The sequence below is a fragment of the Manis pentadactyla genome, chromosome 1 (genome assembly GCF_030020395.1).
Source record: "Manis pentadactyla isolate mManPen7 chromosome 1, mManPen7.hap1, whole genome shotgun sequence".
Taxonomy (NCBI): domain Eukaryota; kingdom Metazoa; phylum Chordata; class Mammalia; order Pholidota; family Manidae; genus Manis; species Manis pentadactyla.
The window spans coordinates 19,626,295-19,650,727 of record NC_080019.1 but is presented as its reverse complement, the minus strand read 5'-3'; the positions used below and the strand labels follow the sequence as shown (position 1 = coordinate 19,650,727).

The 24,433-nt window shown below is 39.8% G+C and overlaps 1 long non-coding RNA gene across 1 annotated transcript; it reads right to left on the bottom strand.

The window, feature by feature from the left end:
* Nucleotides 1–272: 272 nt before the first annotated feature.
* Nucleotides 273–24,433, bottom strand: LOC118914354 (uncharacterized). The gene is made up of 3 exons (XR_005025579.2): nucleotides 23,644–24,433; nucleotides 1,999–2,040; nucleotides 273–398 (listed from the first exon to the last, which is right to left on the bottom strand). It is a non-coding gene; the product is annotated as an uncharacterized LOC118914354 (long non-coding RNA).

Below are 24,433 nucleotides of genomic sequence, written 5' to 3'. Positions count from 1 at the left end.
AAGTTCCTGTTGCTGTCTTCATTTGGCACAATTCCTTCAACTTCCAAACACCCCGTGACATTTTATGCGTTATAAGAAACCTTAGAGATCACATCACACTGGCCAGCAATTAATGCTAGAAACAGCTCTTGGAAGAATCTAATTTGGCTTTCCTCTTCAGTCTTTTCTTTAGATAGAAACGATACCGTCTTAAGTTCTAAACTGAACTTGGTAGAAAAATACACACAAAAGCATTTTGTAAGAGAGCCCTGAGGGTGACTGACTTCAGGGACTACAAGGAAAGAATAGGCAACGCCTGAGTCCTGCCATTCAGGCCTGAGACGTCGTCTCTGTGAGCCACACAGTGATGCTGAGGACGTGCATTCTCCGGACCGAGCTGGGGAAGCCTGAGAGTGGTTCTGGCCAGGGAGACAGAGGAGGGAGAAGAAAGCTCATTACTTGTGCTATTATTTTTTACCTCTGGGTTAAACCGAACAGTGACATCAAAGTGATTCGTTTAACTAGTTTGTTTTTTAGCGAAGCACTTGTTTATTTTGTTTTGAGGTAGTTTCTTTGGAGGGATTAGGGGCTAAGCAGAGTGGATATTACTTGTTTCTTCCATGTAATCCTATAATAACTACAAGTTTGTTATAGTCTTTGGGTTCCCACGCAGAGGTTTGTATTCATGGGTGTGTACGTATATTGGGATGTGGGGAGACAGGAAGCTGAATATAGAGGAACTGAATCTTGAGAAAGAGAATGAATATAGGGCATGCTGTGCTGGAAAGTGAACTAAAGATAAATAAAAACAGTAGTATCTGGGAAAAGCGATGAGAAATTCACAAAGGATGGTGTGGAGAAAACCAACTGCGTAAGAGTCAATCATAAGTTAGAGCTGAGTTGGATCTTTAAAAGTATTGAATTCATCCTCTTTATTTCAAAGAGGAGGGAACAGAAGTCCAGGGAGGCTATGAGAATTAACAAATTGGTTAAAATCAGAGCTAAGGCCAGCACCTGGGTCTCCTGCCTCAGGAGGTAAATAGCTATTTGAGGCGGGCAGAGGTCGGGGGGTATATCTTTGAGCTAAAGACAGGACAGTGATGTGATTTCTCTTTCACTGTTGTTAAACAGTAATAGTTTTAAGTGGTAAAATAATGACTCTGATACAACTATGATATGAACAAGCATCATAGATTTTATGTAACTCATGAATTGTTGGGGAAACCGGTAAGATATTATTCACTGGTTGAAATAATTCAAGTACCACACATACATATGGGCAGATAAGGAATGCTGAAATGAATTGCCAAATAAAAACATGGCATAGATTTTATTTAACTCATTAATTACCGAGAGGATTTGATAAGAATTTACAACTGGTTGAAAGAATCCAAATACCTATCTAAGTACAAAGTTCCTATGTAAGTACACACTTACATAGGAATGCTACCATGAATTTACAAACACATGCAACTTGGTTCTATGCACGGGCAATAATCACTTGCATTCTTTCTGACTCAATAATTTGCATTGGTATAGAGAAGAATCATTTGTATTATTTTCAGCTTTCCACAAATTATAGACTTGTAAAATAGCTCAAAAACAATTAAAGGGAAATAACCAGGAAGGGTATGCTAAACAGTATACTCAATAATTTTTATTTTCTCCATTTCACAATCATCGGAGCTGAAGGAGATGCTTCCTCACCAATTTTGGCTCACAAAATTATTAGCAATGAAACCAGTTTGAGAAAATGGGAAGAATCAAGGAATTCAGCCAACATCCAGCTTCAGGCACCTCTAGTCAGAGGTACCGCTACCTCTAACCCTGCTGGTCACTTGAAACCGGCATTGTTAGACACCCCAGATGGCCACTCAACCTGCCTCTTTGGGCTACACCCTCAATTCCAAGTCTAGGACAGAGGCCTCAAGTGGACCTGGGTCCCATGCTCTCACCCCAGCTACCATAGGCTTGAGAGAAAGAAAATCTGATTTTACTATGGCAAAAGCCAAGACTCACCCAGTGGGCACTTTCCTCCAAATGGGAAGGATATGTGATGTGCTGGATAGAGAAACAAAAAGCAAATTTTTATGCAGGTACTATACAAAACAATTGGAGAGTTCTGTAGCTTTTTTTTTTTTTAAGAAAGATAATGTAATGAAATAGAAAGGGTAAGGGCCTTAGACTCAGATATACTTGGGTCTAAGCCAGCCTCCACCATTTGCTAGCTTAGTTATGGGAAAATTACAAACCACTCTGGATTCCAGTCATTTATATCACTGTTACTATTTACTTCACGGATACTCAAAACTCTGCATGATCTGGCTCCACATCATTATTTCTGTAACCTTATCTTCTACTACTCTTCCCTTGATAAACTCGGCTCCAGCCCTACTGACTTCCTTGCTGTTCTTTGAGCATACAAACACCAATGTGCCTCAGGCCCTTTGTATTTGCTGCTTCCCATGTCAGAAAAATGTTTCCCCCTACATGACTTGCTCCCTCACCTCCTTTCTCATTCAGCTCTATTCTGAAATGTGACTTTGGCTTTAGTAATTAATGTCTACTCTGACAACCCTACTGAAAATTATAACCCTTCCCACCTGATACCACCTCACTCTCCTCCCTGCTTTATTTTTCTTTCTATCATTTGATATTTATCTATCTCCCTTCTCCAATGACAGCAGCAATTTCAAGTCTATTTTTACACGGCTGTATCCTTACTACCTTGAACAATTCTGGCACATAAAAAGTGCTCAGTAATACCTGTTGGGTGAACGACTGATTGCAAAGTGTCTGGCATACAACTAGCACCAAATAAATGCTAGTTTTTGTTATTTTTACCAAAGGCTTCCTTCTCTTCACATTCTCTGGCCAGCTACTCCCAAGCTGACCTGCTTTCCTAGAGAACTTCTGATCTAGTAATAGAATTTTACTCCAGGAACTTAGTCTCCCCCAGCTAATCACATAAGATAACCAGAATATCAGAGTATTCATTTTAACAATATGACTTTTGGGGACTTCATTTTCATTCTGCTCCTTTTCTCTTATATGTATCTGGACTATGGTGGTGGTATCAAATGGTTTATATTGACCACTGGGCAAAAGCTCATAAAATTACCCTGAAAGTGTATTTTGAGGCACGTGAGAGACACAACAACTGAACATGAGGAAAAGTCACTGTATGGGGATTCTCCAGAGAAACAGAACCAATAGGATATTAAGTAGTTATAGGGAATTGACTCACATGATTATAGAAGCTGACAAGTCCCTAGATCTTGACAAGCTAGAGGCCCAGGAGAGCCAATGGCTTAGTTTCAGTTTGAATCCAAAGGCCTGAGAACCAGGAGAGTTGATGGTGTCCAGTTCCAAACTGAAGGCTGGCAGGCGGGAGACCTGGGAAGAGCTGTTTGGGTTTGAGTCCAAAGGCAGGAAAAAAGCTAATGTCCCAGTTTGAAGGCTATCGGGGTCAGCTCTTTTGTTTTATTCAAGCCTTCAAGTGATTGGATGAGGCCCACCCACGTTAGGGAGGATAATCTGCTTTATTCAAGTCTACCAATTTAAATGTTAGTCATCCAAAAACCTCCTCACAGAAACATCCAGAAAGATATTTGACCAAACATCTGGGCACCCTGTGATGCAGTCAAGTTGACATGTAAAATGAACCATCAGGGCCACTCTGTCTTTGCTATTCACCATTAGTTCTTTACTGTCATGGTCTAGCTGTTATAAAGAAACAGTGGTTCACAACAATACATTGAATAAAAACAGATATAGGTCAGCTAACTTATGTTGGTAAACCCTGTTTAGTGTATGTGTGAAGGCTCTCAATGCTGAAATTAGCACAGAGACAATTAACAAAATAAAACCAATATTGCAGTCAGTGCCTAGGGACCTACATTCTATTTATAAGAGATCTGATCTTTAGGAACTTTTAAACCTTTCTGGAATTTGCTTTCCTCTTCTGAAAATGAGGGGGTTGGACTAGATGATTTTTAAAGATCATGTTCAGCCTGAGGATCTTGGGTTCTTGATGAATGAATGGACTGAAGGGAAGCTCTATAGGCTAGCCAGCAGTGTTATACACAGGGACATGTCTTTGAACTTATGTATATAGCATCATCTGCATTTGATGACAAAAATAATTTGGCCTGGACTTTATTTTTTTCCCAGTCAGCTGAGAGTAAACCATTTATTCTAGGAAACATCATGTCTTCTACATGAATTTCCTCATTCCAAGCCTTTTCTTGCCCAAGTTACACGGCCCTTACGTGGATTCCAAAATGGCTTCCTACTTCAGCTGATTATACTTTGATTAAAACTTATTTATGTTGCAATATTACCTGAGCCAGATTTTTAGGAATTTAATCTTGTCATTTCTATTTCTGAAGTGAAAGACTTAGCCCTGGTTAAGAGAAATGCCAACACAAGCAAACTGGTTAGAAAATGTGGGGCTCTGTGGTCCACAGAAAGAACATTTCATTTAACCCAATGGATCACAAAGACTTGAATACCACTTTTGCTTTGTGGAGTGAGAAAAGAGAAGGTCAGAAAGAATGGGGTGTAACTTTTCCACTACTCTCCCCAGCCCTACAGTAAGAATGCAGGTGAAGAGCTAGGCCCAAAATCTAGGGTGGGAATGCAGGAGTGTCACCCAGAGGCCGCAGGAAACAGACACCCCTGGGGCCTGTGCACCCCTTCCTGCCTCTTTTGACCACCTTTATTCCCCCACCCCCATCCCCACCTCTCTCCAAGGTCCTTTGATATGATTTGTGTTTTCTGCCATAATAATAATTCTTTAGTTTGAGTTTCAGGTGGTAACTTTCCTTAATCATTACTTTTTTTTAGACTATATCCATGGCTCTCCTGTGTTTTAAAGAGAGTCTGATTGCTAAAAGGGAGTCAGGGTACAAAAAAAGGTATTACATTGAAAAGTTTGAAAATTGGCTGAAAAGTTTACACATTGTATTAACAATGTTTGTCTCCAATATTTTAATTTTCATCTACATTTCTTTTTTTCTCCTCCCCAGTCATGAGCAGGTGTTATTTTGTAAACTGGAAAAATCAGTATTAAGAAAATTTACAAATCCATTTTATTTTAAGCGAATGCACTTTAATGAACTCCAGCACATGAAACCTTTTGGGAAAAAAGTCAAGAACAAGTTTGCATTTGAGAGGGTATCACACATCCTTTTTCACAGAGCTGTGGCCCAAGAATTGTGAGAAATCTTGACCCCTTGAATAGGCTTATCTCATTTTGAATGAGAGATTGTCTTATCACATTACAAATATTACCAACTTATTTGTTTGCTTTACATAACTTCTTAGAAACTAAATATTGTAGTAAGTAAGTGAGACTTAGTTTGCAAGTTATTTTCCTTATTAGAAAAGACCCAGTTTCCTGAAATAATAAATCAATTACCAGGAAAATTCAGAACACGTTATTCCTCACATTACTGTAACATAATCATACTCCTTTCACTCATTTATTATAAAATTATCTAAGTGCCCAGGATTTCCAATGATTTCAAATGTTTCAGTGGATACCAAATTTCTGATGATTATAATAACAATGACATCTGATTACAATAGTAACATGTGCTTAGTGTTTTGTCGATTGCAGAGCATTTGTATACATATTCCCAAATGATCCACAATATTGCTTTATCCAGATAAGGGAACTGATTCTGAGCGGTTAAGAGGCCAGCCCAAAGTTAGCAATGCATGATATACTTAAAAAAGATCATGCACCTTAGAGTTAGACAGACTTGAATTCAAAACTGAGGTCACTCATATACTAACTGGCAAATGAAACATTTATCCTCTGAGGCACGCATTTTCTCCCTCTTTCCTAAGGATGTCTGGAGATAATGAAAGTAGAATTCCTACAGGAGAATGCCAGGCACATAGCAGTGCTCAGTGATGCTAGTTCTCTTCCCTGTCTCTTTACAAACTGTGTCCTGGGTGCAGAGCATTATTTGGGAAATGGACCACGTGGTTATGACTGTCTAGGCTTTCTATTCTTTCTTATTTATCATGCTAACTGGCAGGATGTTTTCATGCTCTTACAGACCGGGACTGTGGATGCAGTTGGAGCCAGGGCTTCTATTCTCAGTGCCTCACTCAGTGCCTGGCATTAATTCAGCCCTCAATACATGTTTGCTGTGTGAATTACAGAGCTGTTGAATGAATGTACCTGTTTGGCTTCTGGACAGAGCATCCGAAACTTCCCAGGGGCCTTGGCCCTCACTTACGGGTCAGCTTGGGTTGGGTTAGGTGCACGGTGGCCTGTGAAGCACGTCCTTCTCCCTGCCTGCCTGCCCTATGCCTTTCCAGTACAGACCAGGTCATCTCCACTCTCCCTTCCATCTCCGTCATTTTGAATGTGATTCTGGTGACAGCAGCCCTCCTCCCCGTGCTGCAGGGATGGCAGCCCCTGACGTGCCCCAGATGAGGTGGTGGATGTGAGGTATTTAAAAACTCCACTAGAGTAGCTATGAGCAGGAACTGGAAGAGCAGGGATTTCTGTGGACATGTTTTCTCATCCAAGCCTGGTGCCCCTTGTGAGCACTGAGGAAAGGAGAACTTTTGAAATCAAAGAGAACTTCATGGAGGAGTTCTGAATCTGGGGCACTGAGGATGTGGATGGGAGAAAAAATTGCATTTTTATTTTCATTCACTTCCAACTGCCAATGAGCATTTCCTTCAACAATGAATACAGACCACACATCACAGTAGTGTTAACAGTACCTGTGACTTTGTGGCCAGTACAAATCACAGGCATTTTCATATCGTATTACACATACTGGTAGATCTCTCAAAATACCACCTGCACTCATCACTACTTTGAAATCATGATGGTTACTTGACCTACCATTAGGTCTTATTATTTAATATGTTAATACAGAAGACAGATATTGCCTTATCACAAATTAGTTTTTAAAAAACTCTGGTATTTTAATGTAATTACAGTTCTTATAATTCTATTTTATATATTTTATTTTATCTATGTGTTTTATTTGGTTACTTTTTCTTTTATGGGGCAGACAGAGTTGATTCCTAAACCAGAAATCCACCTCCAAGTAATAGTTACTGTTACGCATGTGAGTGAATATATATATGTGCGTGCATATGAATACACAGACAAGTATATTGTAGCTTTTCTATTATCCCTAGAAATATATTCTATGTATATTTTAAAACTCCACTTAAAAATACCACTCTCTAAATTTCCAGAGGGGTCCACAACCCAGAACAGATGAAGTACCCCTGCTGTGGTCTGAATGTTAGCGTGACCTCCAAATTCCTGTGTTGAAGCCATAATCCCCAATGTGATGGTGTTTGGTGGTGCGACTTTTGGGAAATAAGATTTAGGTGAGGCCTTGAGTGTGGAGACCCTATGGTGGAAGTAGTGCCTTTATAAGAGGAGGAAGACAGTTCTCTTTCTCTCTGCCTTGTTTGGATAGGGCAAGAAGGTGGCCATCTGCCAACCCAGAAGCAACTCCCGCCGGACACCAAGTCTGTGGGTGCCTTGCTCTTGGACCTCCCACCTCCAGAACTGTGAGAAATAAATGTCTGTTGCTGTAGCCACCCCATCTATTTCGTTACAGCAGCCTGAGCTGACTAAGCCTCGGCATAGGAAAGTCTTGCACTGAGAACCAGTCGCAAGTGGATTGGTGGTGCAGCACTCACTGAACAAAGTATCCTTTGTTCATGTCTATCACAAAATTGTGGTAATACTTAGCAACATTTTGATATCAGAATTATTCCTAACTAGTATTTTGCTCCCTATCAGATTCAGCTAGTTACAAGATATGAAAAGTTAATAAGTTAAACTGTTAAACTATTTAAGACAACAAATCAAAGTGCTTTCTTGAGAACATGACTTAAGAAAAACTTAACCAACCCATTAACCCACAGGCCTTGGCGTCTTGACAGATGATTCCCTCCTGTGGTAAAAACTCAAAAGACACAACAGATGGCTTAGTATCTCACTTATAAAAATGTCCTGTGTGTTTGTGCGGAGGAATGGTTCTTCCTTTAAATGTCATTATATTTATTTTTTTCTCCATGTGTAAACATTTCTCTTTGGAGAGATCAAAAGATATAAATTATTATTGATTTATTTATATGGAAGGCTTTTATTTGGCCTTGTATGCATGCTGAGTGCTCAGAGGGTATTAGATTAATGAGTCTGGAGACTAAAGTCTTCTGTTTATCCACTTATTTGGGAAACAGAAGATCTCTAAGTCATTCAGTGTAAACTTGTCTGTTCTATGTGGCTAACGGCCTCACACTTGACCCAGGGAACTCTAGAGATTCATCCCTGAAGCCATCATAGGGCCATAGAAACTCTAGCTACCACTCTAAAGCCTTCTGTAAGGAGTTCCTTTCTTCCCTTCCCCTTCGTTCATTTACTCTCCCCCCCTGGTATAACCAGATGGGTATTCTGTGATTTTTCCTCTCCATTTTCTTAAGGCAGCCATAGCCGTCTCCTGTCTAGTCCTTCCTAAATTCACTTTGTTTTCTTTACTTCATCTCTTTACCCCTATGGACCTATTTTACTCTGTGTTAGTGGTACTTATTAAGTGCTTCCCGAACTAAGCAGAAGAGTGGTTAAGTGGATTTCTAGTATTATTCTGTGAAGCTTCTTTCCTCATAACCTAATACAGGATGGGGAGGCCCTAGTCCTGCCAGTTCTGCTTTTACCAGAACAGTTTTTATTTGTTATATTTGCCTGAATACAGCTAGTAAAATTTCATTTGAACAAAGGGCCTGTGAGTAAAGGAATTTAGAAGCCACTGAACTAGAGCATACTCTTGGCATTGACTGCCACTATACTTTGACTCTAGCACATGCTCAGGGAAGACTCTGATTGTCCAGTTATCCAGGGCTAATGTAATACCATGATAATCCAATGAAAACTATGGTAAGTGTGTCCTAATAGCTACTTTGTTGGCCCCTGAAGCCACGTGTCTCTGGAGGCTGTTTTGGGTTGAATAGTGTTCTCCCCCAAATCCACATCTACCAGGAACTCAGAGTGTTACCTTATTGGAAATAAGGTTTTTGTAGATGTAATCAAGTTAAAACGAGGCCATACTGGATTAGATTGGGCCCTAATCCAGAAACTGGTACCCTTGTAAAAAGAGGGAAATTTGGGTATAGACATGTAGATAAACATAGTGGAGAACACCATGTGAAGATAGAGGCAGAGACTAAAGTGATGAATCTACAAGCTAAGCAATGCCAAGGATTGCCTGTAAACCAACAGAAGCTAGGAGAGAGGCAACCTCACTAACACCTTGATTTTGGATTTATAGCAACTAGAAAAAATGTTTGTAGTTTTAAGCCACCCAGTTTGTAGTACTTTGTTATGGCAGCCATAGGAAATGAATGCAGAGCCTTTAACGAGTCCTCCCTAGTCCCCTGTCCTCTCCATGACACCCTCCCACTCCTCCCATGGGTCCAGCACCCCACGCAGCACCTCCCTGCCTTCCATTAGGGTCTCTTCTAAGTTGTTTAGGCTTTGGGCAGGGTCTGTCACTTTCTTCTCCAAGGGGTCTTGCATTTGAAGTCTCATTTCCATTGAGCAAAGGTCTTTTCTGGCATCCCTAAGCTGCGGGGCAGATGCATTGTTTAGTCACAGAGGCTTTCTGGTGCCCCTTTGAGACTGTCTTCTAGAAGCGGACTCTTAACTTTACCCCTCTGTTAAGCTACTGGTAGTGAAGAGCCCTGAATAAGGAGCCAGAAGATTGAGTTTGAAAAAGCTTGTGCTTTTTAGGCATTCTTGTGTTCAACAAAAGTATTAAGAGCAAAAAGAATGAACACCCCTGAGAACAGCCCTTAAGTAATAAAGGAGTGGGAGCTGGCAGATAAATGCTCCAGCTTCTCATTCTTTGGGAGAATAATTCTGAGGTGCATTTACATGATTCCTCTGGGAATCCACAGTTAAACGTTTATGCTTGACTGACTTTTCATTTTCTCTTCCATTCCTTTACTCTGTTTTCTGAGATCATTTCCCAAATGAATTACCTATGCTTGCATTCAAACCTGAGACAGGGAGTACTGAAGGTGTTTCAAGAAGGTAGATGATCAGGTTGGGATTGTTTAGCAGAACTAAATCACTCAACAGCCAGATGGCAACAAAGACCTTATTGCTGATGGTGGTAGCATCACAAAAGTTGAGAGTCTTTGAGAAAGTCTCTGCTAGGCCAGTGGGGAGCCTCAGGGCAACTATTGCCCATTAGAGGAGTCCTATGATGGACAGGCAATGACAAGCTTCTATAATGGTACTGTAGTAGAGACAGAATGCCCAAATACTGGGGTATCAAATAACTATGCTATTAGAATCGCCTATCGTGAATTTGTCATAAGTTGGAGCACCCAAATTATGTTGGAAAGATGAAGTTGCAATGTTTTATGATAAAATAATACATCTTGGAGCTAGTTAGAGGGTACAAAGTTACAGGGATAGCCCTGACCCCATGTCACCTACTTCTCTCGCATCCGTACTTTCCCCTCAGCTCACCCGTATAGCTTCTTGAGGAGTTCCCTATTACCGATAAAGACAGAAGAACATCCTGCCTGGTTCACGGACTGGCTGGTTCACTATGTTGGTGTTATCCAAAAATGAGCTGCGGCTGCACTAGGACCCTCCTTGAGATATACCCTGTAAGGCAGTATTGATGTAAAATCTTTCCAGGGGGTAAAACTTTCAGCAGAACACTTTTGTGTGTGACATTTGTATGCTGTTTTTGTATGCTGGAAGTGCTCTCAGCATTGGCAAAGAGCTTGGCTGGTTGGTTAGGGGCCTGAAAAGAGCGAGTTTAGAAAACTGAAGTAAAGATCTGGGGAGAGAGGAAGGTGTACAGGCACAAGAGCCATTGTACTCATAACGGTGTCTGCTCGGAAGCACCCAGGGCAGGGGAGTCATTTAGTGATAAGATGGACAAGACGGTACATTTGGCAGATGTCAACCAGCTTCTGTCAGTGCTTGTGTAATGGGCCCATGAAAGGAGTAGCCATGTGTTTCAACCATCTATTGTAATGTAGCAACCACACTAAAAGTTAGGGGCTTGAAATAATGATTTTTAAAAAATTTCTCATGGTTCTGTAGATTACGTAGGTAGTTCTTCTGCATTACTTGATTCTGGTTAATCTAGGGCTATGGGCTAGGGAGCCTCAGAGCTCCTCGACAAAGCCCCTCTCCTTAGCTAGCTTGGGCTTCCACATAGCGTGATGTTCTCTGAGTAGTCAGACTTTCTACACGGTGGCTAGCTTCTAACAGGAAACATTCCAAGAGCATGAAAACAGAACTGACTGGATTTTTTTGCTGCTAGTGAGTCATCTTAAAACTTAGTGTCTCAGAACAAAGATGATTTATTATTTCTTATCATCCTGTGGGACAGGAATACAGGCCGAGCTGTGATGTGTGGTTCTTTTGCTCCATATGGTGTCAGCCACTCCCTGAGCTGCATTCGGCTAGGGGATGGTCTGGTTTTGAAGTTCCAGGAAGTCTGTACTCACACATCTGGCACCTCAGGGCCTCCGTGCTTTTCTATTTGAGCTCTATTTTAATTCAGGCTCAGGCTCATCATTTGTTTATCTAACCCAAGCCTTTGTACAGCAGAATATGGATATACATTCCCTGACCACTTATGACCTATTATACTCAATTTACTAACAACAGTCCTCCATAACATTGCTTTCTACCAAGTGACTCATGTTGGGGGCAAAGGACGTGTGGCCATGAACTAGTGACCACAAGACCCATGAGTACTGCAATATATCACATCACTTGGAAACAACAGCCTGACAAAATGGAATGGCCTATTAAAGGCTCAAATAAGATGAGATCTTGGAGACAACACCCTGTGACCTTGGAGCCCTGTCCCCTAGTTCTGAGAGGAACAATACAGGTTCTCAGAAGGACCCCATCAGGACCAGAGCCTAGTTGCCTGCAGAGGACACCAGTTCAAAACAGATCATTTGTTGCCTTTTCTTTCTTCTCTTAATTTCTATCTCCTTTACTCTGTTTCCTAGAGTCACCTTTCAAATAAGCTGCTTGCCCAAGTCTATGTCTCAGAAGGAAGCCATACTCAGGCACTTCTTAGGATATACTACATTTTGCTATAATAAAAAAATGGAAATTAACACTTTTAGCATACAACTTGCTTTTCAGATTATTTTTTGAGCAGCTCCCAGCATTTGAATTGTTGGCTCAAAAGGCATGGATTGCATTTAAGGCTCTTACTCTGCCCATTGAAAATAATGTGCCTATTTGTATTATTTCTACAAAAAAATACATTGCTGTGTCTCACTTTCCCTGTTAATTTTCTGTAAGTTGCAAGAAAAAAGTTTGTGAAGTCAATGGCTTGTTTTGAAAGTCATGAAGCATGAATGACTTGAAATATTGGTTCTTGGGCCATGTTTCATTAGTAAAGTCCACGTCTCTGTAACTGACAGGATATAGCTAGGAACAGGTAAATGCAGTTGTCATTTATGAAAGAAAATTCACAGAAAAAAATGCATTCACAGATAAAGAAGTTCTAGGTCTCAGAACACTTTCTGATAAGTCATTTCAATAAAATTGCAGTGGGTTTTAGTGGGGGAAATGAGAAGTCTCTTCTCATTTTTGGGCTTTACCAGGTAATAAAGTATCAGTTAAATCTTTAATCGTTTGATAGGGATGGAGTTTATAAAGATGTTCAAGGAAAGCAAAAAATAATAAGCTAAATCAGAAATTCCTTTTCCTCCTCTGATTTATAGTGTTCGCTTATCTCTCTGTATATAAACCATATCATTTTTGTGAAGAAAAAAGGACTTTAAAAATAGTTAACTTTCATGGTAATGTGCCTTTGCACAATGAGAAACTCTACCAACTTTGAAGTCTGACAACTTAATTTGTATCAAACATTATTTTAAAAGTGAGTTTGTATAGGAAATATTGTGAAAACCTTTAAGGGCAAGTACACAAGTGCTCCAGAAATGCAGTTATTTTAAGGATTCTAAACTTAATCCTGGTTTCTACTACCAAGGTTAAATTAAAGGGGACTGGATGGTTTAAAAACCAGTATACCACCCACATAGTTCTGATTACATAAGCATTTGTCTTTAAAGGTCATGTTTTGGTTCACGTGGACATCTTCTTTTCATATTTCCTCTTCTTCTCAAAGTTCCAAAATGATAGAAAATATACTTTATAAAAGAATAAAGCCAGAAAATTGTTGGAAAATGAAGAGAGTTACATCAGCAGACCAAAAGATCTGGGGAATTCCTGATTAGTAGAAGGCAGAAGATGCTGTATTGATGGAAAAGGCAGTAGAAAAATAGAAAAATCATAGTGGCAAGGAGTTTAAAGGTATTTGTTCATAGAAAAACTTGGAGAAATGCCCAACAGTGGACCAAGAAACTCTTTAGGGATGTGACCTTGTTGCAACACAGCACCCTGTGCTTAGTTAGAAGTGGCCTCTGTTTGGTTTAATGCCCTGCCATTGTCTTGAAATTATTAATAATTTTTAAGCCAAGGACTCTGCATTTTCACTTTACACCAAGGTCTACAAATTATCTACTGGGTTCCATTAGTACTACTCTTCCACTCCCTCAACTGGGGCTGTGGGAGCAATTGCTTTACCATTAGGCCTAAGTTAATAACTGCTTTTAGTCAACAATAGGCTTGCATGAGACTCCTAGATAGATTACTCATGCCTGGGAAAAAAGCACAGAATTTAAGATAACTCTAGACTTCTAAAACAAAACAAGATGAAGAAGGAGAAGAATGTTTCCAAGGGTAAAATACACTAATAGGTCCTCATAATGTGATGTTTGGGAGAGTTCTTGGCCCTTCACCCATATCGGCTGCCTGGAAGCACATTTCTGTCCACTTACTGTACTTACTGAGCCCATTGGAGAAGTGGACCTACACAACTAGGCAGAAAAACAGTCTCAGTTCCCTGTGCTAGTTAATATCATCCATCATTGATAAACAGGAATTGATAACAGCCTACCAGACACAGGAGGACAGCAAACAATGAGGAAAGTGAGTTTGGAAGCCTAAAGTTGAAACAATAATGAATCCTGGAGAAAACATAATTCAGGGAACAGAAAAAAATTTTAAGCACTCTTTTTAAGATAGTAAAAATTTGATCCTCAGAGGTATTTATGAAAATATTGTATCTATTAAACAAAATCAGGCTGCTGTATTAAAAGGAGAAAGAGTTCAAGAAAGAATACACATTTAAAAAATAATGGCAAATTAGAAATATATGGACTAACTGAATTACAAAATCGGTGGGGGAAAAGATCAAGCTGATAACCTAGAAGATAAAATGAGATAATCTCTCAGAATTTAGAACTGAAAAGAAAAAGAGATAAAAGATACGAGCTCTTGTCCTTTAACTCTTATGCCTTGCTTACTTGAGTAAAAGTACAAATAAATAATAATACATTTTCATGAATTTTAGAAGATTCTATTTTTCATATGGAAGGGCTCACAGAAGTCCAAGCAAAGAACAACAAACAAAACAAAACACTTTAATCTGTTGTGTTCACAGATATATCACTTGTACCCCATATCATTTGTACAGTAAAATTTTGTTCAATGAATGAATGAACAGATGAAAGTATCTTCATGAAGCCTCCAAATTCCAAGAAACAGGAGAAAAATCTCAAATGTAACCACAGAGAATAAAAGAACAGATTACCTCAAATGAAAAATGGTAAATGTCTCTTCAACAACTGTGGCTACTAATGACACAAACAGTATCTTCAAATTTGGAGGGAAAATGATTTTTGTACCTAGATTCATTGCTCAGCAAAATTATCATTCCTGTATGAAGGGAAAATAAAGATATTTCCAATAACTTCAGAAGAAAGACATTTTCTTCCACCTGAAAAAATTACCCAAGGATATTCACTAGGAAAACAAAAAAGAAACTTAGGAGGAAGATGCAGAATCCAGCGCATATCTTGTCACCATCCCTGCCCAGCTCTTTGGAGATATGCCTCATAGCCTCTTCTGACGCCTCCTCACCCTGGTGGACAGAGCTCTTTCAGTATGGCTGGAGCCTGGCTGCCTCCATGGCATCCATTCAGCACAGGTGTCCATATCTTACAAAGAAATTATTTATTATTTATTTATTTTTTATTTTGGTATCATTAATCTACAATTACATGAGGAACATTATGTTTACTAGACTCCCCCCTTCACCAAGTCCCCCCCACATACCCATTAGTCACTGTCCATCAGCATAGTAAGATGTTGTAGAATCACTACTTGTGTTCTCTGTGTTGCACAGCCCTCCCCTTCCCCCATCCCCCACATTATACATGCTAATCGTAAGGCCCCCTTTCTTCTTTGCCCCCCTTCTCCCTCCCTTCCCACCCATCCTCCCCAGTCCCTTGCCCTTTGGTAACTGCTAGTCCATTCCTGGGTTCTGTGAGTCTGCTGCTGTTTTGTTCCTTTAGTTTTTCCTTTGTTCTTACATTCCACATATGAGTGAAATCATTTGGTACTTGTCTTTCTCCGCCTGGCTTATTTCACTGAGCATAATACCCTCTAGCTCCATCCATGTTGTTGCAAATGGTAGGATTTGTTTTCTTCTTATGGCCGAATAATATTCCATTGTGTATATGTACCACATCTTCTTTATCCATTCATCTACCGATGGACACTTAGGTTGCCTCCATTTCTTGGCTATTGTAAATAGTGCTGCGATAAACATAAGGGTGCATCTGTCTTTTTCAAATTGGGCTGCTGCATTCTTAGGGTAAATTCCTAGAAGTGGGATTCCTGGGTCAAATGGTATTTCTATTTTGAGCTTTTTGAGGAACCTCTATACTGCTTTCCACAATTACAAAGAATTTTCAAGAAGAATTTTCAAGACAGTTGGAGGCTGACTGAAGTGTCCTATGGCAGCAGAGGGCGAGAGCAAGCTGCACTTCGCTCACTTAGGACAAGACTGTGAGTTACTGTGGGCCGAGTGGATGCAGTGGAGGCAGCCAACTCTAATCACCTGGAAAGAGCTCTGTGGTCAGGATGAGGAGGCATCAGAAGAAGGAGGCTATAGGGTTTATCGTCAAAGGGCAGAGCTGGGTGGAGCCGGTGACAAGCTGTCAGTTGGAAGGTGTGTTAAGTCAGGAAATGGTGCAGTTTGGAGCTCTCCATAGCTTTGTGTGTGGTGGCTGTCCATCAGTGCTCCCTTGGTGCGCCTACCACAACAGAGAGTACATGCAACCAGTGTCGCCCAAAGGAGAACCACCGATATGGTCTAAGCAAAAGTTCCTTTGTGCCTTTCTCTCCCCCTGGCCCTGGATGACCCAGCAGCAAGAAGGGGAAGAACTGAAAAAACTGCCCCTGTCCTCTGCTGCCCCCTCTGCTGCCCCACGCTGGGTCAGGCTGAACTGGAGGAAGAGAGAAAGATTTGAAATGGATCAGAGGTCTGGGTGTTGGTGAAAACTGAAGTGACCTTTCAAGATCTGAAAAGAAACCTTTTCTAATACCTTAAAGTGGCAGGAAAGCTATGGGATCTGTCTATGATATTGATAAAGAGTAGAGAGGGCAAATCAGATGAAGAATTGTTTCAAAATGTAGGTTTTATTTTATTCAGATATGGCAAGGCCAACAGATCAGGTGATGATTACCATTAAAAAGATAATTATACTCACAGCCCCCTTGAAGAGGGACCCTGTAAAGCCATGGGGGTGGGATGGGGGTGGGGGTGTGTGGGAAGGGTGGGGGCACACAGGGAAGCACCACGGTCTATCAGGAGGCAGGGGGATGGGCAAAATGTGGGCAGAGCCTTTATTGTGGTTTTTGTGGGAAGGTAAGTGAGGAAGAGTAAGCAGGTTTAGAATTAACTAGTTTGAATAATTTCTTTCATCTTCCAGATCTATTGAGATGTAATTGACATATAATACTGTGTATATTAAGGTGTACAAAGTGATGATTTGATACACGTATGTTTTGAAAGATCTACTCTCTGAGCAAATTTTAAGTATATAATACAGTATTGTTAACTATAGTCACCATGGTGTACATTAGATTCCCAGAATTTATTCATCTTATAAATAAAAGTTTGTACCCTTTGACCAACCTCAACTCATTTTTCCAAACCATCAACTCCTGGCAACCACCGTTCTACTCTGATTCTATGACTTAGATTTTTTTAGATTTAAATATAAGTGTGTGTGTGTGCATACATGTGCGTACGTGTGTGTGTGTGTGAGAGAGAGTATATAGTATTTATCTTTCTCTGAATTGTTTCCCTTAGCATAGTGCTCTCAAGGTCCATTGTTGTTCCAAATGGAAGGGCTTTCTTCTCCCTCATGGTTGAGTAATATCTATTGTGTATATACACCACATCTTCATTACACCTTCATTGGTAGACACTTAGGTCCATATCTTAGCTATTGCAAGTAATGCTGCAGCAAACATGGTGGTGCAGTTTTCTTGAGATCCTGATTTCATTTCCTTTGGATATATACCCAGAATTGGAATTGCTGGATCATATGGTAGTCCATTTTTAATTTTTTGAGGAGTCTCCATATTAATTTCCAAAATGACTGCACCAATTTACATTCACACTAACAGTGCACAAGGGTTCCCTTTTCTCCACATCCTCATCAACATTTGTTATTTCTTGTCTTTTTGATAATAGTTATTCTAATAGGTGAGGTGATATCTCATTGTGGATTTTTTTCCCTGATGATTTATGACATTAAACATTTTTTTATGTACCTGTTGGCTATTTGTATGTCTTTGGAAAAATGTCTCTTCAGGTCTTCAGCTCATTTATTAATAGAACTGTTTGTTTTCTCACTATTTAGTTGTATGAGTTCCTTATATATTTTGGATATTAACCCCTTAACAGATACGGTTTGCAAAATTTTTTTCCCATTCTGTTGCCTTTTCATTTTATTTTTTATAATTTCTTTTGTTGTAAGGAGTTTTTAGTTTGATGTAGTCCCACTTGTTTATTTTTGCATTTGTTGTTTGTGCTTTTGGGGTCATATCCAAAAAGTCATTGCCAAGACCAATGTCAAGGGAATTTTTCCCTATTTTCTTCTAGGAGTTTTATGGTTTCAGGTATTGTATGTAAGTCTTTAATCCAGTTTTAGTTAATTTTTGTGAGTGGTGTAAGATAGGGGTTCAGTTTCATTCTTTTGCACATAATCATCCAGTTTTCCCAACACCATTTATTGTAGGGATTATCCTTTGCCACTGAGTACTTTTGGTACCTTGTCAAATACTAGTCGACCATTTATGTGAGCATTTATTTCTGGGATCTCTATACTGTCCCATTGGTCTATGTGTTTGTTTTTATGTTTTAATTATTATAGCTTTGAAATATAGTATCAGGAAGCATGATGCCTCCAGCTTTGTTCAGCTCTCTCAGGACTGCTCTGGCTTGTTTGGAGTCTTTTACCATTCCACACAAATGTTAGGGTTGTTTGTTCTGTTTCTGTAAAAAGTGCTGTTGCAATTTTGGTAGGGATTGCATTGAATCTTGAGGTGGCTTTGATAGTATGGACATTTTAACAATACTAAATCTTCTGATCCATAAACATAGGCTATATTTCCTTTATTTATTATGTCTTCTTCATCAAAGTCTATTTTTCAGTCTCCTTGGTTAAATTAAAAAAAAATCCCCTATGCTGTATTTTTCTCTATCCTGATTTATTTCCCTATGCTGATTGTTTTTTTTTTTGTTTGTTTGATTTGGTTTTTGATTTAACTCCTTGTTTAAGTTTTTTCCTAAGTGTTTTATTATTTTTGATGCTATTGTGAATGTGACTGTTTTCTTTATTTCTTTTTTAGATATTTCATTGTTAGGAACACAACTGGTTTCTATATGTTGATTTACTGAATTCATTTATTTTAACTTTTTTTTGGTGGAGTCTTTAGGATTTTCTTTATGTAAAATTATATCATTGGTAAACAGAAAATTTTACTTTTTCTTTTCTGATTTGGAGGCCTCTTATTTCTTTTACTTGCCTAATCGCTTTGCCTAGGTCTTCCAGTACTATGTTGATAGGAGTGGTGAGAGTGGGTTCCCTTGTTTTATTCCTAATCTTAGAGCAAAAGCTTTCAACCTTTTACCACTGAGTATGATATTACCTCTGGGCTTGTCATATATGGCCTTTAATATGTTGAGGTACATTCCTTCTATATCCAACTTGTTGAGAGTTTTTACCATAAATGGATGTTGAATTTTATCAATTGCTTTTTATGCTTCTATTGAGATAGATGATTGTGATTTTTATCTTTTGTTCTATTAATGTGATGTGTCACATTTGCTGATCTGCATATGTTGAATGAAAATTTATCCCTTGCATCCCAGGGATAAATTCTACTTGGTCATGCTGTTATGATCCTTTTAATATACTGTGGAATTCAGTTTGCTAATATTTTGTTAAGAATTTTTGCATCTATATTCATTGGGGATATTGACTTGTAGTTTTCTTTTCTTTTGGGGCCAGTATCTGCCTTTGGTATCAGGGTATTGCTGGTCTCATAAAATGAGTTTGAAAGTGTCCCTTGTGCTTCAATATTTGGAAGAGTTTGAGAAGGATTGATGTTAATTATTCTTTAAACATTTGGTAGAATTTCACCAGTGAAACCTTCTGGTACAGTTGTCCATTGTTGGGAGGTTTTTGATTATTGATTCAATCGCCTTACTTGGTATAAATCTGTTCAGATTTTCTATTTGGTGGAAAATAGATTCAGTCTTTGTAGATTGTATGTTTCTAGGAATTTATCCATTTCCTTTAGATATATCCAATTTGTTGGCATATAATCGTTCATAGTAGTCTGTTATGATCCTTCACATTTCTGTGGTATCAGTTATAAAGTCTATTTCATTTCTGGTTTTATCTATTTGAGTCTGCCAGATTTCACTTGCACCATTGCCATAGCATGCACAGGGAGTTGGCCAAGGGGTGGTATTTGTGTGTATGGTATACCTCCAGGACAACTGTAAGACCAAAGGAATCCCTGGACACCCAGTGAAGAGGCTTGTGAGTTGAACTGAGCATGCTTGAGCTTCTCAAGGCAGAACATTAGAAGTGGACACTTGTACTATATACATAGAGTAGAGTCAAAATTGAATCAACCTTACATGACTGCACCAAAGTTTAGCTTCTATATTTCTGTGGTTGACTTCATCTTCCTCTGGGGCTACTTAAATTCCTGGTGATTGTAGAAAATCATTTTTTAAAGCTTATGATTAGAAGGTAATTTAGCCTATTCCAGCTAAATAGTTTCATTTTTATGGATGTATATATATTCACATCCAAGTAATTTAAAATTCAAACTCCCCACCAGAGTTCTCTTCTGAAGAGTCTCCCCTCTTTCTTCTTATGCCCAAAATGGTGTCTGGGTATAGGGGGAGCTTATTTAACCTCATAACTTTGGGGAAAGGCTCTTTGTCCAAGCGATATCATTCTCTCTGTTTTCCTATTGATTATACCAGTTGAGGTCTCTACTCACCTCTGCAATGACTGGCTTCTGTCCTCAATGTGTCCAGTGCTGAAGTGCCCATTTTTGTCTTCCATTGACTTTCTGGCTGGCTATGTCTAAACTGTGACTTTCAGTGTCATCTCATCCCTCTCTATAGTGACCCAAAGGCAACATCTGGCTCTTGACTCTTGGCTTGTTTTCATGACCTTCACTGGGAACAAGTAGTAAATTCTATATCCTTTCTATTCTGCATGGGAAAATGTGGGAGACTTGAGGATAGCTAATAAATTCTCCTTGTCTAACAACTCATGCTTATTTCTCCTTAGCTGCTGATGCCCATGTTGGTTAAGGTCAACAGATACTCTGTGAAGTGGTCTGCTCTTGTGTTCCAAATAGGAACTGTAGTGCACAAGGGCCTTTTACTACACAGGGCACAATTCAACAGTGTGAGACTTCCATCCTGTCTCTCTTCTCTACTTGAATTCTGTCTCCACAATCAACCCCTTAAATGGCTGTGGGGGCACTGAAAACCTAAAGAACTCAGGTGGGATGTGCACATTCCCCGTGCTTCCCTACTGCTCAGTAGAAGAGCATGAATTCTTCCCAGTCTGGCGGCTACTTCTCTTATCATGTCTTCCTCCGTGGACTTTTGTTCTAGGCAGTATCTGCCATGCCCTCCCCTCAGGTGATTAATGTTGAAAGGGGCTAAACAGATCAAACAAAGATCTGGATTACTGAAAAGGAAATGTTCTGGGAGGCATTGAAAATGATTTCTCTCATTACCTCTTTTAAACCTACTCTACAGGTCTAGTACTATACCTGTTCTGTTGAAATCTTGGGCCAAGCCTATAATATTCTGTGGTCACTCTTTGATAGTTATAAAGCCCTTTGTTCACAAGAATAGTCTCATCAACAATAAAAATGTGCAGGCCAGTGCAATAATCAAAACTCCATAATCTTAGCTAATTATCATTAATTATGTAGTTTTCTGCTCGAAAAGCATCTCCCCAGAGAGGCCTTCTCTGACCATTCGATATTAAAAGTAGCCTCATGGTGGCCTCCTAGCCACTTTCTACTGTATCACCTTGATTTAATTCATTTCAACTATACATATTGAGGGCTCACTATATGCCACCCAGAATTATTCGAGGCACCGGGGATATAATAAACAAGATAAACCAGGTCCTTTATACAGTGGGAGGGGAAAGATAATAGACAATCTTAAGTGAGCAGGAAAAATATTTAGTGGTATGTGCCATACAGAGAATTAAGATTAAGTGATATGATTGAGTGACTGGCTGACTAATTTACACTGTGGGGTCAAGAAAGGTCTGTCTGAGGAGGTGACTTTTAAGCTGAAATCAGAATGACAGTGTTTTACTAGTTGCATATTGTGTAACCAACAGAGGCAAAAGCTTGTAAGATTGTACGTCATGCAGCATGATTCCTAGATGAAAGCACTCAAGCATAACCACACAGTGTTCCCTGGAGTATTGGGACAACCTGGTGGAACGATGAGTGATCCCAAACATGGTCAGAAATTGCGCATTACTTTGCCTGAACCAATTCATGGTTCAGTAGAATATTCAATTCCCATGACCCTTTTTGACTGAAAGATATACTGGGAAGCTGGGCTGATGACAAAAGTTTATGGCTATACCAATTAACCAAGCCCAAAGAACCGTGAAATTTTTAATATGATTGCTGAATATCTGCAGATGATGTAGACTCTGAGAAACAGAGGGTCAGTGTGGAGGAAGTGCTGCATTCAGGCTCCCTTTTGCCTGACGAAGTATGGATACAGTTGCATTTGGAAACGGAGCCCTCAGTGGAAGGGCAGGAGTTAGAAAACAGTCTACCATTTTATAGATTTTCCATGGACACAGGAAGGGAAAGGAAGTAGGTGAGACTGCTTTGGAGCTTAATCTCCACCAGCCACGCTGATTGATAGATTTGAAACACTGAGAAAGACTCTTTAATGTGAAACACCTATGAGTCTAGGAGATATTTGTAAAATAAAGGCTTTAAGGCATTGTTATGTAGGTAGTATGCATCTCCAGCTTATTGGGAATTTATTTGCCCTGATGTGTTCTTTAAGAAAACATATGCATATAATGAAATGGTTTTGATTTGTCTTGGGTATTTATTATCTAACTGTGAGGATTACTTTTATATCCGAATTTTATCTTTACTTAACTGGGCTAAGTGATGCCCAGGTAGCTGGTACAACATTATTTCTAGGTGTGTCTGTGAAAGTGTCTCTGGCAGAAATTAGCATTTGAACTGGTAGTCTGACTAGGTAAGACTGCCCTGGCCAGTGAGGATAGGCACCATCCAATCTGCTGAGGGCTTGGATAGAACAAAAGGCAGAGGAAGGGTAATTCCATCTTTTTGTTTGAACTGATACATCCATCTTTTCCTGTTCTTGACATTGCAGCTCTTGGTTCTCAGGCCTTCAGGCTCAGACCAGGACTTATGCAATCAGCCCCTGATTTTAGGGCCTTTTGACTTGGGCTGAATTACACCATTTCCTTTCCTGATTCTCCAGTTTGCCGTTGCAGACTGTGGGACTTCTTGGCCTCCATAATCCTGTGAGCCAATTCCTATAATACATCTCTTATATGTAACTATATATGTATATTCTATTGGTTTTGTTTCTCTGGAGAATTTTGACTAATACAATAACAAGTTGTATTATGAAGATGGTTTGACACTATCTAATCACCAAATATTAAAGACAAATTTTCTTTCAATATATACCCTCTGATTACAGAGCAACATATGTTCTTTATAGAAAAAGCCATATAGCTATGGTTTCCACTGGCACCGACAGATAGCGCTGAGTGTGGATGTGACCCCTGTGACTCTGGCTAGAGGTCAGTGTTCCCAGGATCGCTCTGGCCAGGAGCTGACCAAGGTGAAGAGGACAAGCGTGCAGGTGAACTTGAATGGGTGTCTTTCCAGGATGTTCCTGTAAAGTACGATTTTAAAATGACACTCTTCTACCTGTAGTATGATCAGGCCCTGTTCTTATTCTTAAGCCTAAATATAGACAAATGACATTCATGAATAGGAGCTCATATGAAATCACCTGCCTGAGGAAAGAGATGCTGTTGATTAGTCAGTGAGGAAGAATCTTTCCTCCTGTCCAAGGCAGCTGTTTCCAGCTTCTCTCATCTCCTCTGGGGTCCTGACCCATCACTTACCTTCTTTTTCTCATCCGTCCATGATCTCTCCACTGGTCTCAGTTCTTCTGTCTTAAAAATGCTGAGGTTGTTCTTCCTGTGAAGAAATAAAAACCTTTCCTTTGTCCCTGTTGTCGCCGTCAGCTGTCACCCTGCCTCTCCTACTCTCGCTGTCCAGCCCTTTGAAAGAGTGGCCTGTGCTTGCTCCTGGGCTTCCCAATCCCCACTGACTAGTCCTGTCGCTGCTTTCTTTGACTTTTAGCTTCACAAATGACCCACACCTTCATTTGGCAGCCACTTGGAAAAGGTGTGCTCTCCTAAGGGCAACTGCAGTTGAATTCTGTTATGAGGGACGTTTAAATGTTGTTTAAAAACAACAGCCATTCATGGAAGAGTCTGAAAGGGAGTTCCTAGAGGGGGCAACATGGCACCCAACAGAAAAGCAATGCTCCTTCACAGCAAATGGGACTGAAGTGGAGGCTGAGAAGCTTGGGTTGCCCATTAGCAGGGACAGCTCATACAAACCAAGACACCTCAGCTAGAGAAATTCAAAGCATGGTTTCTATGAGCCCAAGTAAGTATGCTAAAAAAAAAATCTAACATTTTCAATTTCTGGAATTTGCCATTTTTATGTACAGCAGTGAAATAGAAACATGTGCTGTCTTTGGTTGGGTTCTTCCAGAAGTGGACCTTGAGCCAAGGATTTGGGTGTAAGTTGGTTGTTCAAATGCAGCACCTGGAAGAAACCAGTAAGGTAGGAGAAGCAGCAGGCTGGGGACAGGGAAAAAGCTAGGAAAGGTGAGGTGAAGTC